We start from the raw sequence: 6,215 nt of genomic DNA, 5'->3' as shown, positions 1-6,215 counted from the left end.
ATGCAAAAATTAGCCAAAAAATTTCCTCATCTCCTAAAGCCATTCAACTGTGAACTAGATGTGAATAGTGGACCGCCTCCTTATCCCACTTAGCCAAAAAATTTCCTCATCTCCTAAAGCCATTCACTGTGTCATGTTGAAGGACAAACTTTGGCAAAGTGCACCAAATAATGTAATAGTCTACTCTCTCCGCATTTCCCTCCTTGGCAACGATAACAAAATCACCCCCCTACACCAAGAAATCTAAAAATGTGTCATAATCAGTCAAGAAACGCATCTCAAGCTCAATAAAGGAGCTCCTATGGCTCGGATCACAAAGAGGACATAGGACTTGTTGGAACCATGGATCACGAAGAGGACATAGGACTTGTTGGAACCATGGATATACCCACTGCATCATCTCGCAATATGTCCAATCACCATCTACACATGGTTCATAATAGCAATGATGCAACCGTGTGAAGATAATTGTATCATGCTACTAACCGAATCAACATGCTACCTTGCACAAGAGAGGGAGAGAAGAAGAGAAGGAAGACCATGCAAGGGTCGGTTCGAGAACTAGCAAATAGCCAACCCTAACGAGGGTTAACTCCCCTATGTGAGGCCGCTAGGGGTTCACTCCACCTCCACTTGTATCACTCAAATGGAGCTTCCACAAGCTAGGTAGGGAGAAAAGAGGAAGGGAGCTATGGAGAGCTCAAACTCTACTCCATGCCTTGGTGTGTGCAAGAGTGATCTCAAGAAGAAGACAAGGAGAGGGAGAAGAGGAAGTAAGACACAAACCATCACCTACATGCACACAACCACAATCAAGAAAGCAAGCTTAACACCATAGCCACAAGAGAGAGAGAGAGAGAGAGAGAGAGAGAGAGAGAGAGAGAGAGGAAGTAAAACTCAAGAAAGCAAGCTTAACACCATAGCCACAAGAGAGAGAGAGAGAGAGAGAGAGAGAGAGAGAGAGGAAGTAAAACTCAAGAAAGCATCAATAAACACAAGCTTAACACCATAGCCACAAGAGAGTGAGTGAGTGAGAGAGAGAGAGAGAGAGAGAGAGAGAGAGAGAGAGAGAGAGGAGGTCAAACTCAATTGTGATAATATGATTGTTTCATTTCATATTTCATAAGTCACTTATATACATGAGTTCACTTTTTACTGTAGCAAGGCTGGTTGCCCGGTACACTATGTGGTGGCTTTCCTCTGGACAGTATGTCTCACAACGTATCATATAAGCTCACAGCGCAACACACAAGACCCTACGTAGCAAACACAACACAACACAAAGGATGAGACGAGACTGTGGAAGGAACATAACACTTACACTAATCAAAGAACACTTGATACAGGTCCCTCACGATGTCGTGCACACTCAATAGAGGTCATAGTGAAGAGGACGACACAACTCAAAGACTGATGACTAACACAGAGGTACAAGTGGTATGACAGAGATACACGTGGTATAAGGGAAGAGCATAATGATGTCCTTCAAAGTAAGAGGATGATGCTGAGGATAAGGATGTCGTCTAAGGTGGGACGATGGCCATATATGCCTGAGGTCAAGATGGTGGCATCTCCTATCCTTAATGGATGCCTTGGGTGGCAGCATAGCCTCCGGTGGAATCTCCTATCTTTGGAGATGTGGTGGAGTGTCAAACGGTGCTGTTGGATCCTTCAATACACCTCCTTGTGTGGTGGTGCGTCTCCACTTGATCATCCATGCTTGGCACCTCCATTGACTCACCAGTCACGCTTTGCGCGCAGTGGACAGTCCAAGGTTACATCTTGGTGGAGATTCCAAGTTGCCCACAAACCTGGACAGTCCAGGTTGCATCTTGGTGGATAGTCCAAGCTTGTGGCACCCTTGGTGGCCACCCATTTAACAATTGGGGGCCCAAAACTAATTTCCTAGCTCTATGTACACCTAGACTTATTCCTATGACCCACATTACATGTCATAAGCTTGGTCATCCCATATATCTTTTACATGAAGCGCTTTAGCGCGGTTACATAAAAATGAGTTGCAAGAAGTGTAACCACGCTTAAAAATGATGTTAACAGTGTGGTTAACATACCCCCCTCCCTAATTCAGATCCGCCCCTTAGTGCTAGCGAAGACTCGGTGATAGTAGATGGAGTAGGTGCAGATGAAGTCGTACTGCAACTTGGGATGGGGGAGATCAATGGAAGACCTTGTAGCTAGTCCAAAAGGTAGTCTCCATCGTATCTTTGAAAGTCTACAGGCACCAAGCAGGCATGTATTGGATGCACTCACAATAGCCAAACAATTTCTTCAAGGTCAGGCCTTTGTTGAGATCAAAGGTAAGGCCTTTGGCTACCCTTGTAGTAGTGGTTCCGATCCGGGGAGGCCTCCGGAAGTGTGATAATTAAGTTGAAGAAGCAGATTGTGGCCATAATTGCTAGGTTGGGGACCTGATCGTATGCATCTTGGTCATCATGGTGGCCTTTGTACATGGGCTCTAGGACATTGGTGGGGCGAACCATGCAAAGTTGTACTGTATCTTGGAGCTCGCTTTCTGCTCCTTGTAGAATAGGCCCCAAGCCCATCGTCTGCTGATAGGCAAGTATGTGGGGTTTATCCGCCCCGCATGTGGCAGGGTGCCTTGCAGTACTTCTCCTAGATGTATGGCTTCAAGAGAAATGACCAATGCCAAACAAGCTGCTCGCCCATTAGCTCGAAGGTTATGGGGCAAGCAGCGAAGGGGGGCCACTGGTAACTGCACCATGTTGACAATGTGGGTGTTGGTACTTCTAGGCATTCTGTTTGGCGTCTAGATAAGGCCGAAGGACACGGATGTCCATTCGGCCTGTAATCCTGTTGATTGACGCGTGCTGGAGTTGTCGATCGAGAAGTATGTTGATTGCCAGTTGAGGGGTGGATCGCCTCTTCATGCTCCTACGATGGTGGCGGGAGAATCTCTCCTTCCTCCAGAGGTGGTGGCGAAAGAATCTCTCCTTCCTCCAGAGGTGTGGGGGAAGGGAGGTTGGGCACAGTGATTGTTGTTGGTGGGGGGGAAGGAGTAGTCAATGGAGAGATTACAGTGGCGAGGGTGGCGTCAAGGAAGGGTGGGGGGGCCATGCTAATGTCAAGGGTATATCTTTAAGGTTTATGGGGAGGCCCAGATGATGAAGATAGAGGGTAGGTGGTGAAGGAGGTGTTGGCAATGGAGGAGAAGTGGGTATGTGAGGGGGTGCAAAGGATTGTGAGGGAAATAGGGAAAGGGTTGTGGTTCCTGGTGATGGTGGGGGTGGGGGTGGGGGTGGTGGAGGCTGAGATCTAGGGCCTAGTTGGGATGGAGGAGGGGGTGGACGTTGGTGAGGAGGGGATGATGAAGCAGGTGGATTGTTGGGTGATGCCCCGGATTGGCGCCTCCATTGTTGTTGTCGTCATTGTTGTCGTCTTCATCGTCCGAGTTGTTGCTGGGGCACTTCGAGTAGAAGAATGTGCATGCATTATCAGCTTCATGGGAGGAGAAGTAGAGGGGGAAGGCCGCGTGGGAATCATCAAACTGCATGATACTAATGGCATGAATAACCTCGAGTTGGAGGTGGCATTAGTGGTAGAGGATGAGAAGGCACTGGGGGGTATAGGGTGGGAGCTCATATTGGCGTAGAGACTTGTAAGCCTAGTAAATGGTCTCCCACCCCCCCTGGTGCTAGAGGAAATGGAGGGCTTGGGTGGTTTGGGTGGTTTGGAGGAAGGGTAGGGGTACGGGCATAGACCATTGGGAATGGTGAGGTCAAGGATGTTGGTGGGGTGGTGGGGTGCCTGTACCTGATGAGGTTAGCCCAGTTGATGAGGTTAGCGGAAAGAGGGTGGACAGGGAGGGCAAAGAGGGTAGTGGGTTTGGAGAAGGAGATCCAGGCTTGGAAGAAGAGGGTGACAAGGAAATAGATGGAGTCGGTTTGGAGAAGGAGATCTAGGCTTGGAAGAAGAGGGTGGACAGGGAGGGCAAAGAGGGTAGTGGGTTTGGAGAAGGAGATCTAGGCTTGGAAGAAGAGGGTGACAAGGAAATAGATGGGAGTTTGGTGAGGATGTAGGAAAGGGTGGGGGGATATGGGGTTGTTCGATAAAAATGTCGTGCTAAAGGAGGTTTAGGTGGATGGCGCGGTGGTGGAGGTTGAGGATTTGGGTGGGGTCTTGTGGAGGGGTGGTGAGGTAGGGGAGCTCTATTTTGCTAAATCCATCAACACGTCGACTTTGCATTCGCGACCGCGCTAGGGACTAGCCAAGAATGTGTGGGTTGAGGGAGAAGGGCATAGGCCTCCAACGGCTTGCAAGTGTGCAGGTCCTTCTAGCGCATGCTATTCTTAGCCACTTCCTTGTATTGGTGGCTGAAGGAGAGGCAGATGTGGTTGCCTTAATCCTCGTGCAAGCAGCTCTTTGTTGGAGTTTGGTGGGCTTCTGTTTGGGCGAGGGTGAGAACTTGGTGGGTGTGCTACTCAGCCTCTTGGTGGGTGTGCTACTCAGCCTCTTGGGTGGCCTATACTTGGTGTTGGAGCCCACTGAGGGTGTTTGGGCGAGGGTGAGAACTTGGTGAGAACTTGGTGGGTGTGCTGCTTAGCCTCTTGGGTGGCCTATACTTGGTGTTGGAGCCCACTGATGAGGGTGGCAAGGTTGGTGGGGTGAGGGTTGCCTCGGGGTCTTCCAAAGTCGCTTGGAGGTGTTGGTTAGCGAAAGTAGCCTCATGAAGCATTTCATGGGTCTGCTTGTTGCTGGTTGGCCTTGGCAAGCATTTGTTGTTGTGCGGCCGTGACCTGCTCCTATTGTCACTGCGTGTAGTCTGTCATGGACATCATCAACTCCCGAGCGAGGCTGGAAAATCCCTGCATGAAATTCAGGACAAATGCCATGGGTGGAGCAAATGTCCTTAGAGTAGGAGGCCACTTGGGAGCAAAAGTGGTCTGCGTGCGCCCAACGCAGCGTGTCTGTTTGGGGCATCATAGCATAGCGGAGGCTACACTCCAACCCACACACTTGTCAATCCGTGAATGCAACCCGGTTAGCGCATAGAGGCTATCCCGAATGGGAGAAGAAGAGTTAACCACACACTAATGACTTCTAGTCCTACTCAATCCTTCTTCAACACTCAAGCAATCAATCTAACACAATCAACACATCAATCTAACATAATCAAAGCATCAAGATTAGGCTACACTTAAGCACAAAAATGCAACTTATGCAAAGAACCTAACATGCAAAGAGCTATCACACAAGCCTCAACTACACATCATTTCATGCACTAGCTTCATCACATGCACTCTACAACTCACAAATCAAAACATCATTAAGAAATCTAGATTAGCAAGTGTGTAGACCAAAACCTCATATCATTGAAAATGTAAAGAATAGAGAGTACAAGATTGAAGCATGAATGGAGATGGAGAGCCTTGGGAGAGCACTTGAGAAGGAGCTATGGAGCAAGCTCTCTCTATGAGCCTCTCAACCAAATGACCCAAGAGTCCTCACTAGCTCTCAAATGGGCCACCTTTTATACAAAAATTCTAGAACTCCCAAAAGTTCCCATGTGGGATTATTGTCAAGCCCTCTCCCACATTCATCTACAACTTTGAACTCTTTTCAAGAGCCCTAAGTGTCTTTTTTGTTGCATCCTTGTATTGATCTTTATTCGTCATGCAACACTCCCCCCTTTCTATTTTGCGCACGTCCTCGAGCGCGGTAGTAGCAAGAGCTGCAACAAAAAAACAATGGATACAAGTAAAGTCTTTTATTGAAGAAAAGAAAAGAAAAGAAAAAACCAGCAATGATAATTTCACACGTGAGCATACAAGTGCAAGGCTGATTAAAGTTTTAATGAGTACTAAAATAGGTGAGTAAAGACTAGTCAAAGTGAGACTTAAGTGGTTGATAGTGCTATGCAAAGGCAAGTGTGCTTTGTACACCGCCGGTTATGACCGCAGTCTCAATGTCCTACAAGTATGTAAGTTATTCCTAAGTGGCAAACCTACTCCTAAATATGAGCAAAGGTGATTGGAACTCTCTTTTTTTATTTTTTTCTTTTTTTTTTAAATATTTTTTTTTCTTTGATGTGTGTGTAGAAGGTGATAAAGATTAAGGTTCCATCCTAAAGAGACCCAAGCAATGGCCAAGAGACCTCTGCCAAGAGAATCTAAAGACCGCTAAGTATCTCAAGGGCGACAGACCCTTTTTCTTTCTTTTATGACCTAAGGAGTACC

At 47.5% G+C, this 6,215-nt stretch overlaps 1 protein-coding gene across 1 annotated transcript in view; it reads right to left on the bottom strand.

Moving 5' to 3' along the window:
- Positions 1–6,215, bottom strand: part of LOC147612146 (intraflagellar transport protein 172-like) — a 262,153-nt gene that overhangs the window by 136,960 nt on the left and 118,978 nt on the right. The window lies entirely within an intron of this gene.

Source organism: Cibotium barometz, chromosome 46, assembly GCF_041138505.1.
Source record: "Cibotium barometz isolate CiBa-2024 chromosome 46, ASM4113850v1, whole genome shotgun sequence".
Taxonomy (NCBI): Eukaryota; Viridiplantae; Streptophyta; class Polypodiopsida; order Cyatheales; family Cibotiaceae; genus Cibotium; species Cibotium barometz.
Note: the sequence above shows the minus strand (reverse complement) of the source record. Positions and strands in the feature narration are given on the sequence as shown.